The 13,034-nt window shown below is 40.3% G+C and overlaps 1 non-coding gene across 1 annotated transcript; it reads left to right on the top strand.

Moving 5' to 3' along the window:
- The first annotated feature begins 12,385 nt into the window (after positions 1–12,385).
- On the top strand, positions 12,386–12,492 carry LOC141644474 (small nucleolar RNA R71). Its single transcript, XR_012544090.1, has one exon. It is a non-coding gene; the product is annotated as a small nucleolar RNA R71 (small nucleolar RNA).
- Positions 12,493–13,034: the final 542 nt, after the last annotated feature.

Genomic DNA, 13,034 nt, shown 5'->3' with positions numbered 1-13,034 from the left:
CCATTGGGGCTACTCCTTTCTACTTTACTTACGGCATGGAAGTTGTACAACCAGTTGAACTAGAGATCCCATCCTTATGCATTCTACTCGAAAGTCAAATTCCAGAAGCCGATTGGAAGAAAGATAGGTATGAAGATCTCGTCCTCTTGGATGAACGAAGATTGCGTGCATTGCTTAATGTGCAAACATATCAGGCACGTATCAAAAGAGCCTTCAACAAAAGGGTTAAGCCTAGAAACATCAAAGAAGGAGACTTAGTCCTCAAATCAGTTAGAGCACTTCTACCGGTCGATCCACGAGGAAAGTTCAAACCCAACTGGGCCGGACCGTTCTTGGTCAAATCCATACTCCCGGGGGGTGCGGTTAGGATCAGAGACCTAGATGGGAACGAATTCGCTAACCCAACTAACCTTGACCAACTAAAACGATATTATGCTTATAATAGGACAAAAACGCGCCTCGCGTAACACCCATGTGCCGCTCATGCGACACGAAATAAAAACGGCCATCGGCCCGCTGAAATAAAGCTTATGTCACCTTGCTCTTGCATTATGACATTTCGTCATCCTCATATCATCAAATAAATTGAATTGTATTTTACGAGTAAGTAAAGCACATGCTCATTTTCTATTTCTCTACAAGCTCTTGCTTAGAACAATTATTCTTTTACATTTACTCGAACTATGCACAAGGGTTTGATTTCATTTTTTGAATGAATACATAGGCAATCCTTCACAGGATACAACCCATTATTTTAAATGTAAATAGAAGGACATTTTCTTTTGCATTTGAAATTCGACAAGAATAATAAAAAGAAAAATCACAATAGTTTCGTAAGTAATTAATCTTTTATTCATTTTCTTCTATAAATAATAATAGTACGCCACATAATATAAAAAAATGATGAAAAATAAATAGGCTAGGATTCTAAAACCCCCACCACTTATTACAAATAATAATAATAATAATAATAATAATAATAATAATAATAATAATAGTAATAATAATAATAATAATAATAATAATAATAATAATAATAATAATAATAATAATAAATACTACGGCTTAGGCTACTCTTCCATCTTTCCTTTGCCTTTGTCATTTTTATCATACTTCTTGTCTCTACCACGAGCCGGGCGCTCCTGTGCTATTTCGGACTTGATCACCAAAGGACTCTCTCGCGGTCTAGCCTTACCGTTTCGATCAACCACCATCTCTGCGGCAGGAGCGGTCTTTGGTTTCTTCGACGGATGAACGACTCGGAATCCGGCCTCTTCCTCCCCCTCAGTCAAATACTTTTGGTTCTCCTTTGCTACCTCACGAATCTTGTAGTCAACCGACTCGCGCTTCCTTAATTTCTCGCGCTCCTCGGGAGTAGTAACCTTTCTCCATTGCAAGTATGAATCTCATACCCATAATGAACTAACAGAAGAATTTATGAACCACATGTTCCTCTGAGCCCACTTGAGGGCCCACTCTCTACGACTCTCGGTAGTATGTGCCAATGCAGTCTGAGGAACGGTATCAAGCCTAGGAATCTTCTGCTTAAGGCCCACCTACCTCATCAATCTCTCCGGGAAGATGCATATCATGAATTCCAGGCCAGGAATGCGAACTGACCGAGTAGGATCTAAGGATAACACTCAAGTAACTGACTTGAGATGCCACCATGGCACGATCCACCTGATCAAAGGGCCACCTTCATTCTTCAACTTGTTCTCCAAATAGTTGCAAACCTGAGTGAAGTCCACCATATAGAGCCTGGTCCTCATCGCAATCGACCGAGCATGATATGCTGGCACATTAATTGGGGCTCAATCAACCGTAGACGTTCCATGAGCCAAACCTACCAAGAAGTCGGAATTAATGTCCAACCACAAAAAAAACCGAGAAAAAAAACCGAAAAAACAACCGAAAAAAAAACGGTTGGTATTATACATAAGAGGTTATTACCTGCAAAATGATAGGACTTCCCAAGTAAGGAAGCTCGCGGTTGTCTTTTCTATTATCCAGCCCCAAAATAAAATCTCCTAGGCACCGACACGCTGGGCTCCTACGCAGCTCCATCTGTTCGACCAAGCTCAAGTAACGAGGATCTCCTCTCATTTCCTCATCAACATGCCCTTGGAGGACATAACCATGCGGTACGCAAAACCCGAATGCCCTACGTCTCGCCACATAAGAAATAGAAAGGTCTTCCCTGTTTATACATCGACCAATAAAGTCAAGCATATAGACTTCTTTTGAGGTCACAAGACGGTCAACCTCAGCTTTAGTCAGTCCAAGCAAATCTCTAAACTTGCTTTTGTACCCTTGAGAGCTAGAGGGTATGGCAGACATATTTTCTGGATCCCATCCTCCGATTGCAGCAATTTCCTCAGGAAAAGGACAGATATCACCTCCGAGGAAGGCAAACACATGGAAATTAGAGTCCCAATATTCGAGACAAGCATCCAAGAAAGGGTTCACAACCTTCACCAATTTGAGACTCAAAGTTGACCCCAAATTGAAAGCACCAATGTCATGCTTCTCAACGTTTGTAAATTCATTTGTCCACTCCTTGAGACAGTTTTCCAAGGCATCCATGATTTGTAAATCTTTCTATGTAAATAGGAGAGTTTTATATAATAGACGGAAGAAAGATGGGAGAATTATGTGAATAAAAGTTCCCTCGGCGTCTATATTTATACTCAAAGCTGTTTCCTAATTTCCGTCAGAACTGAAGACATGGGGAAATGGCGTAGCACCTGCTCCGCCTCTTCGAAGGATCGCAGCTCGTGCTGCGCCTCTTCCCCAGGCTGATTTCCATGATTTTCAGCTTTGGGTCTTTCCTAATTTATTTTGCCTATAATTTCCTATTCCTATAGGTTAATTATTTTGGTAATTCCGTCAAATTACCATATTGTATGTTTCCTAATTTTCCGGACATGCTTTTCGAGACGAAATCGACATTTTCGCAAAATAAGCACACTTACCCATTTCATTTTTTTTTTGGGGGGGATCATTTCACTCCCCGTTTCATATTTTATTTCAAACTTATACATTTCTTTTTACGTTTTTTTAGGGGGTAGTCCTCCCTATCGTCCGGTCATTTTCCAGCATTTTTGTCATTTTTGCTCATTTCTGGGCAAGTTTTTGCTTTTTTTAGGTCTTTTCTTCATTTCGCGCTAATCTACGCTATGTATATATTATGTGTTTACGTGTAATTCTATGTAAATTTCGGCAGCATGATGGCATACACCGTCATCTACCAAACCTGTTCTAAGCTAACCTGCAGGAATAAACAGACAACCCATCAGCAAAGGCACTCAGGCCATCATATATACAATCAAAATGCTATATGTACATCAAACTGGGGGCTCTTCCCCAAAACAAGTCCAAAAGTCCAAAATGAAGTTCTAAATGTACAAAATGTATACAACACATCTGACGACAACACAAGCAAAGACAACTACCCCGGGTCGCCAACTCGCTCGGTGAACCTAGCCTCGAGAGCAGCGATCTCGGCGTCGCTGACCTCCAACTCTCTCAACAGGCGAACCGTCTCCTCCCGGGACTGCGCCAGGTCCTGTCGTTCCAGGTCGCGTTCCCTCTGCAAGTGACAAAGAAATGCCTCATTTCAATCATTTCAAACAAAATGCGAGAAAATTACAACAGAAATCAAAGTAAATGAGAGGTTCATACCTGTCATCCTCAGCCACAAGCAAGTGCCTCGATGGCTGTAGCCCGCAGCCGGTTGGCCACCCTCCACAGCGCCACATACCGAGACGGCGCCACCTGCATTTCAGTAAACAAAAGATTTTCAATGAAATGAACAAATGTATTCTTATACAACAGCAAAGTGGTCGGACTAAAATCTTTCGGTAACTTGTCGTTAGGAGCACCTAGACCAAAACACAATTTATAACTTCACAAACAACTCTACAATTAGTAAAGAGGCAAGTAAAGGTCGGATCCCAAGGGACGGGAATTGAGATGAGATTTCTATTGCAACTAGTGGTGTCTTAGGGGTGTCACAATTGGGGTTTGAATATAGAAGGTCACTAAACTAAATAGCAATGAAAGTAAACAAGCAAGATGAATAAAAAGGGTTGTAAACAATTTTAAAAAGCACTAGGGTGTCATGGGGTCATAGGGGAATCATGGGAATTGATCATACAAACATGTTCTCAAATTATAAGCAAGCAATTATTGTTGTGATGGATTGAGTTGGGTTATATCTTACAATCCTAGGAAAGTTTGGGTCCCGGAGCCGAATCGATTAGATTGTACAACACCTACAAGTCGACTTAGTCTTCCCTACTCAACAACATGCATGGTCTAATGAGACTCGAGTTGGTTTATGTCTTACAAGTCTCATTGAAAAGATAGGTGATGGGTAAAAAATGCAAAGATTCATAGGCTCACATTTCATCAAACATAACATGTACATGAGTTGAGATCAAAACAAGTAAGCAAATAAATCATGAAAGGATATTAAATTAAGCATGAATCATTCCCCACGTTGGTTTCCCCTAATTACCCATTAACCCTAGCTAGGTGACTACTCACTCATTATCATGTTGATCATGCTAGCAAGGTTGTCAATCATACCAACAAAGTAAAACATGATGAATAAATGAAAGTAATTAGCAATAATTAAAAAGGGATTAAGAGAATTATACCTACTAATGATTCCAATAATAAAGCAAGAATAAAAGAAGTACTTGATGCTTGATTGAGAGGTTGTCAATCTCCCAATAATAACCCAAATAATCTTCAATTACCCAAAATAAAGGATTAACAAAAGAGAGATTAAGGAAATAAAACTTGTATTAAAACTTGATTAATTGTTGATTACAAAGCTAAAGAGAGATTTGATTGATATTAACTACCCTAAGAATTGGTAAGAAGAAAATCCTCTTCAAATTAGACTAATGGGGTATTTATAGTGGAAATTAGGTGGATGCATTAGGGTTAACTGAGGGCTTAAATGACGATTAAGTCCCTACTTAAGGAAACGCCGGTATTTTCTGAAGGATGGGCATCTTTCTTGAAGCTTGAAGAAACGAATTTGCGCTGTAGAGGAATCCGTGCGTCTTAGGCTCGGGACGGCCGGATTCGTGAGTCTCTGCCCGGGCGTCTTTGGGAGAAGATGGGCGTCTTCTAGTAGCTGCTGCCCGGGCGTATTTGGTGGAAGAAGCACGAATTGTGGTGCTGGGGACGGGCGTCTTCTAGGGAAGACGGGCGGATTGTCGTGCAGCGTTCTTTCTTCTTCTTTTCTTTCCTTTTCTTCATAAAATCCTTGGGGATTTCCTTGGAGATGCAAGGATCTTTGCTCATCATTGCCCAACTACTATAATATGTACAAAGGCCTTCTAATCTTGTCTCTCCTTGATGCTTGGTCATTGAATTCAATCAATTTAGTCTCATTTTGCCATGAAAATGCAAGGTTTGCATTCCTTTCCTACCAAGGACACAAATCCTCAAAGAATATGCAAAACAAAGAACTAAAGACAATAATTGACCCAAATATGCACTAAAAAGCATGGGAACAAGGCTAATTCGGGGACTAAATATGCGCTAATTATGGTCACATCAAATATCCCCAAACCGAACCTTTGCTCGTCCCGAGTAAAGAGGTGACAAAGACTAGGACCATTATTTAAACTAACCTAATAACATAGCCGATATGGGACAATTAGCGGGTCTCACTCCGCCCCTTCAACTCACAACAAGACAACCATGAGGTAGGATGCCTTCTTGCAAGGCAAGGTGGGTCTTGCCAAAATGGCGACACATCCAAACATTAAGCACACAAAATCAAATAATGGATGCATCTACAAAAGGAATAGCCACTTCCTCATCAAGTGGCGGAGTCAACTAAAAGGGAAACAAATTTAAGAGCATATATTCCGTCACAAATACTAGTTCAACAAATCACTAAGGCTAAGAGGATGGCACTAAATAACCTCCAAATGGTGTTAAACTAGACTACTTTCGTCCTCAATTTCCAAATGCTTTCGTCAAGAGCGATCGGATGGTGTGGAATGATGATCCCTATGATGCTAGTAGCATATGACATGACAAGTCTCAAGTTCTCTACAAAAGTAAAGGTCATGGATCGTCCCAAGCTCGACAAAGTGGCTTGACAAAAAGACTTTTTGGGAATGAAATGCTCAAATCATTGTAAACAAGGGTGGATATGACTAGTATTCAAAAATTGACCTCATTCAACTTTCATATTTCAAAAATTAGAGATGGGGTTTGTCCCTTCCGTTCTAATGTCCTTTGCTTTCGCCAATCGCTTATTAGGCAACCGGTTAACCTCTAGACAATAGCTTTTCGGGGTGATAGTCACTCTGTCTTCGGGCGGTTAAATTCACAACCGTGTGGGGGCCCAATTCAATGGATCCCTCTCCAAAGCACATCGAAGTGGTACGCCTCCATCAAAACGACTAAAATTCTCAATATTTCAACATTTCATAACATTTGAGGTTTCCTTGGCAATAAAACTTTTCCACATAACAAAATCTTTGAAATGAGCACTTCAAACTTATTGATAGAAAGTATTTTTGGGTTGCCATACCACAAGGTCAATCAAGGTCACCTAGACAAGTTAACCAAGTCCATATCGCATCACGGGGTTGGAATAGGTGACTCACATGCAAACCCTTGACTAGGCTTTGGGTCATGGGTCGAAATACACTAGTATGACACTATCTAGGGTGTTTTACAACCATTCTAGTAGGCAAAGTCTTAAGTTGAAAAAGTATTTGTAATGGCTTAATTGCTCTTGTCAAAGTTCCCAATTAGGCACTTTTCAAAACATTTCATCTAAATTCAACTATATGCCATGATGCAACTATTATATACATCCTAATGCAAGTGATTCTACCAACTAATATGACATATAAACTAAATGCAAGTCCTAAGTTCACATTGTTATTCCGCATCAATCAAAATAAAGCCACATAGTCATTAACATAAAGAGGAAAAAGGAGATTGGAAAGATCATACCATGCGGTCTTCAATATCCTCATGTCTCGGATGTGGCGTAGTCAATCAATGTGAACAAGGATAGGACAAACACAATATATACAAAATAATATATACATGACTACACTATAAAGGAAAAGAACTTGTTTTTGGTTTTTCAATTTTCAATTTTTTATGGTTTTATGGTTTTTTGAAATTTTTCGATTTTTTTGGATTTTTGAATAAAAGTTAAGTTAGAATTCCCCATACCCACACTAATATGGGCATTGTCCTCAATGGCTAAAATGATGGGAAATTATGCAAACATGATGCATGATTTCTACACGAAATGCAATCTACACTAATCTACACTACATGATGCATGGGTTTTTGTATATGACGGAGAGGATAATTTAGATTACCTCCCGTTGTGTATGCATGTACTTCCCCAAACCGAGTTAGACACTATTGATAATGTCCTAAGGTTGGGTGTAGTTCATGCTCACACGATGCAATGCATGAAATTAAATTTTTCATTTTGGATTTTCAAAAGTGGGAACAATAAAATAAGAACACCTCAATGGGGCCGAGGTGTTAGTCCTCTATGTTGCTAGGACTACTCCAACAATGATCAAGATAAATAAATAAAACAAAGAAGTAGACAAACCTCAAGAGGGTAGGAGCCTCCAAAGCTTGCTAATCTTCCATCATATCATCACTATCATCACCTTCCTCAATAGAAATGGACTTATCACCACTTTCCTCTTCACTTTCTTGATCACTTTGTTCATCATCCTCTTCTTCTTCTTCACTAGCCTCTTTATCAATGTTATCATCAACATCTTCATCACCGACAACCTCATTATCACCCGGAAACTCACCCCTAGATGCACTTGGAATGAAGACTTACCTATCCGCCCAACTAGGCAAAGGACATGTAGGATCAAGGAGTCCTTGCCTAGCTAAGTGAAGGAGGGGTGGATATTGGGCTAAGTAAGCATCTTCCCGGTCCTTGAAGGCTTGCTTGTGCATCTCTTGCATAAGAAGAGTCATATAATCTTTGCTTGCTTCAACACCTTCGGGTTTGAACTCTTGGTACTCGAAAGGATAGGGTGGTGTGACAATGGAAGAGGAGGGCATTTCAATTTCACCCTTTTGTTGTCGGATAATGTATTCGGCCTCTTTTGAAAGGGGAAGGAGGTAGTTCGTCCGGTGGACACTTAAACGACAAATCTTCGAAGGCAAAGTAAAAGATCTAGCCTCACTAGTGAGCCATCCATACTTAGTGTCAAGAGGGTTATGAGAGACCCACTTGTATTTGTTTATCATAGTATCAATATCAATGAGATGACCACCTTTCTTCGCCTCATACTTGCTATATTTGTTGAAGTTCGGATCAAAGTATTTAGCTAAAAGTGTGACTAGACCTCCATTCACAATAACGGTAGTGCCTTGCTTCCCACAATCAATGTTTAGCCATCTATCTACCAAAAGCCTTAGAGAGTTGAAAGGCTGGGTAAATTCCCTTCCAATGTTCAGGGCCGAATCAAGAAGTACAAAATCGAGCTTTGTGAAATGGTTGGTGTCTTTTCTTGCAATGATGGTGTTCCCTATGACCTTGTGCCACACTCTAATGCCCGGATGGTGGACTAATAGAGCGCGACTAGCATGAAAGCTCTCAAATTTCCTTCCGGAAATCGCCTCCTAAAGAGGGTCGGGGTCATACTTGCCAACATTCTTGAAATAACTCGGTGAATCACTAAGACCCAAAGCTTTACCCATTTCATCAAAGCAGATACGCCTACTAACATTAGCTAGGCGAAACTCGATGCTTTCCATAGTCTCAACCTTGCTAACTTTCAAGGAACTCAAAAATTCTAAGGTAAGGGAGGGGTATGTCAATTCTTTTGAGTTAAACAATTTTTTCAACCCCATGGCTTCAAAGAAGGCTCTAGTTTGCTCAAGGACACCCAAATTATCTAAGGCATCTTCACAAATAAATTTGGTGGATAGAAAGGATTTTCTAGCATACTTGGCAAAAGTGTCCCTATGGGATTTGGAAATGAAAATTACCTCCGGATAGTTCGAAAGTTGAGCAATTTCCGGAGTAGTAGATGTTGTTGCTTCCAAGGGGGGTTATTCTTGTTGCACTTCCAAGTTTGGGCTAGCTACCACCATAGCCAATGCTTTCTTTGCTTGAAGACTCTTTTGTCTTGTTGAGAGTGCCTTTGCCTTTGGTGCCTTTGCCTTTGTTGCTTTTGTTGCTCCCTTTGTCCTTGCCATTGATGATTAAACCAAGAAAAGAGTGAAAATCTTCAATTTCCAAGTATACCCAAATCGATTTAAAGATGAAAGGCTTTGCCTTTATAAATTCAAAAATCGACTCAAAGGTTGAAGATTTTGTGCTTGGTTTTAATTTTTGTTGAAAGAGGAGTGATTAATTTTTGTTAAAAGGATGTTTTGATTTGATTTTAATGACTGTTGGTGAGGAAATGGAGAGGATGAGGGTTTTGAATTATGGGTAGTGTTTTTGAATGAAGAAATGAAGAAATGAATGAGAGAGGGTGTTTATAATAAACCCAAAAATTTTGAAATGCAGGGGGGAGACGGGCGGCTTTCCTTCGGGACGGCCGGATTCTGCCTGTTCTGGGTTGAGGAATTATCGCCTAAACACGGGCGTCTTTCAGTGAAGACGCTCGGATTTGTAAATGCGGGACGGGCGTCTTCCAGTGAAGACGGGCGGATTCCTTTACAGGGATTTTTCTTGTTTTTCTCAGCCAAAAAGACGGGCGTCTTTCTATGAAACCGGGCATCTTTCTGAAGACGGGCAGATTCTATTGCAGGACGCCCGGATTTGCCAACAGTAAAAAATTTCAAAAATTTAGCTCATGAAGGCCGGGCGGCTTCTGCCTAATATGCCCGGATTGCCTGAACACGGGCGGATTCTCTTGAAACCGCTCGGATTCTACCCCTTTTACCCGGATTCAGTTCCATCCGTGTACTTTGCATATCCCTTGTCATTTTTCCATTCTTCAAAATCTCGTGTTCTTCATTGTGGGGGCACTACTAAGGCGTGAATAGCCTAAGCAATTGCCATACCCACACTAAGCTAAAGCACTACACATTAATTGAAATCATTAGTCCCTCCCTCACTTATCTCAAACATGATAATTATCTTGATCAAAGCATAAAAAATCCAAAGATAACAAAAATGCAATACAAGAATTGAAATGCGAGTTAGGGAGTTAGAAATATTTACAAATGGTGGTTTAGGGAGGACTCCACCAAACTCTCATTCTTGATGAGATGTCATGGGGTCATGTCCAAGGTGTTGTTGATGTTGCTCAACACCTTGAAGAAATAATCAAAAGCTTGTTCATTATCGTGATAAAGATCTTCAATAGACCTTTGCCCTTGTTGTCGGTCTTGATCGATAGCATTACCAATGTAGGGATTGAAAATCCCTTCAAACTCGTCGTCCCAAAGACCACAAACTTCATCCACTTGATCACTAAAGATCTCTTGAGTTGATAGAGACAACTCTCCCAATTTCGTTTCTTGGCCAATGAGGCCATCCTCTTCTTCTTTGCTTGACTTTGGTGAGCTTTGCAAGCTCTCTTTGTTACAATTCACTTGCTCTTTGAATGGAGCATCTTCAATTTTCTTCTTCCATTGGAGTTCCGACTTCTTCCTATCATCCTTCCGACTATAATGATCAATCATAAAACATGGTTCATGCAAACGGGGAGCTCTCATAGTCTTGTCAAGATTGAAAATTATGCTCTCATCTCTCACTTCTAGAGTGAGCTCTCCATGTTTTACATCAATCACCGCACCCGCGGTGTGTAGAAAAGGTCTTCTTAGAATGATTGGAATGTTGGAATCTTCTTCCATATCAACAATGACAAAGTCCACCGGGACGAAAAATTTCCCAATTCGTACGGGAACATCTTCCCATATTCCTAATGGTGTCTTCGTCGATATATCGGCCATTTGGAGTGTGATATTGGTGCATTTAAGCTCTCCTATCCCCAACCTTTTACTCACCGAGTACGGCATAACACTCACACTAGCCCCTAGATCACATAAGGCCTTGTTGATCGTCGTGTCGCCAATGGTACACGGTATTGAGAAGCTTCCCGGATCGTTGAGTTTTGGAGGTGAACTCCCTTGAAGTATTGCACTACTCACCTTAGTGAAGGCGATAGTCTCAAGCTTCCGGATCGACTTCTTCTTTGTGAGGATGTCTTTCATGTATTTCGCATAGGCCGGCACGTGATTGATTAATTCCGTGAAAGGAATTGAGACTTCCAAATTCTTCACAATTTCCATAAATTTTCCAAGTTGGTCATCAAATTTGGGCTTGGCTTGACGACTTGGAAAAGGAAGTCTAATCACAATGGGCTCCTTCTCCTTGACCTTGTCTTCATTTTTCTTTGAAATTTCTTCTTTTGATGATTCTCCATCCTTGGAGTTTTGCACAATTTCTTCTTTATCACTAGCTTCCACAACTTCATCCTCAACTTGCTTCTTCGGTGCTTCATACCTTGTACCACTTCTCAAGTGAATGGCACTAACCGTTTCATATCTTGGGGGATTACTTTGAGGTGGTAATTGCCCCTTTTGTCTTTGTGAGCTTGAAGATGCTAGTTGAGTTAATTGGGTTTCCAACATTTTGGTGTGAGCTAGGATGTTGTTGATGGTGGTTTCCTTTGCTTGACTATCTTTTTGCATTTGAGTGAAAAATTCTTGTTGATTCTTTTGCATTTGAAGAACCGCTTTTTGAACATCAAAACCTTGGTCATTTTGTTGATTGTATGGAGATTGATTTTGGTAACCTTGGTTTTGGTTGTAAAAGGGTCTTTGATTTTGGTTTCTTATGGGTGGTGGGGTGTATGTTGTTTGAGGGTTTTGAACATTTTGGCTTTTGTATGAGAGATTTGGATGGAATTTGGTATTCTCATTGTAATAGTTAGAATAAGGGGTACCACTTTTGTATGCTTGGAAAGCATTCACTTGTTCATTTGTTCCCCTACATTCACTTTGGTCATGTCCCAAAGTTCCACAATTCTCACATATCCCACTTGGGATTGATGAAGATGCCGTCATGGCATTAACATGATGCTTTGGTGATTTTGAGGCTTCTTCAAGTTTAGCCATAGCCTTTTCAAACTTCAAATTGATGGTATCAATGTGAGCACTAAGTTGAGCACCCAATTGAGTAACGGAGTCCACTTCATACTTTCCTCCTCTAGTAGCCTTGCGAGGTCTACTATATTGTGAGTTATGGACCGCCATTTCCTCAATCTTGTTCCAAGTTTGATTGTCATCAACTTCGGTGAACATTCCATTTGATCCCATGTTGAGAATGTTCCTTGAATCTTCATATAGACCGTTCCAAAATTGTTGAACCAAGAACCACTCGCTAAGTCCATGGTGAGGACATGTGCGACAAATTCCTTTGAACCGCTCCCAAGCTTCATACAAAGATTCTTCATCCCTTTGCTTAAAACCCGTAATTTGAGCTCTTAGCATGTTAGTCTTTTCCGGTGGATAGAACTTTTTTGTAGAAAGCTAGAGCCAACTTCTTCCAAGAATCAATTCCGAGAGTAGCCTTATCAAGGCCTTTCAACCATTGTTTCGCGGTGCCAATTAGAGAAAAAGGAAATAAGACCCATCGAATTTGGTCTTGAGTTACACCGGTTTGAGAAATCGCATCACAATAGTCGCAAAAGGTTTCCATATGAGAATGAGGGTCTTCACTAGGCATCCCCCCAAATTGGCTTCTTTCGACTAATTGGATAAATGCGGATTTGGCAATAAAATTTCCGGTTAGATGTTGTGGTGTGAGAGTACCATTGGGTAGGTTCTCCTCGGTGGGTACGGAATGTGATGAAAACTTAGGCATTGTGGGTTGATTTTGTGCTGTATTTTGTGTTGGGTTCTCCTCACCTTCTCTTGCAAAAGGGTTGATGAACTCAATAGTTGGTTGAATATCTACAACCTCACTAATACCTCTCAAATTCCTCCTAGCAAGTCTTCTATTGGTTGTTAAAGTTCTTTCAATTTCACGATCA

Source organism: Silene latifolia, chromosome 2, assembly GCF_048544455.1.
Source record: "Silene latifolia isolate original U9 population chromosome 2, ASM4854445v1, whole genome shotgun sequence".
Lineage (NCBI taxonomy): Eukaryota > Viridiplantae > Streptophyta > Magnoliopsida > Caryophyllales > Caryophyllaceae > Silene > Silene latifolia.
Note: the sequence above shows the minus strand (reverse complement) of the source record. Positions and strands in the feature narration are given on the sequence as shown.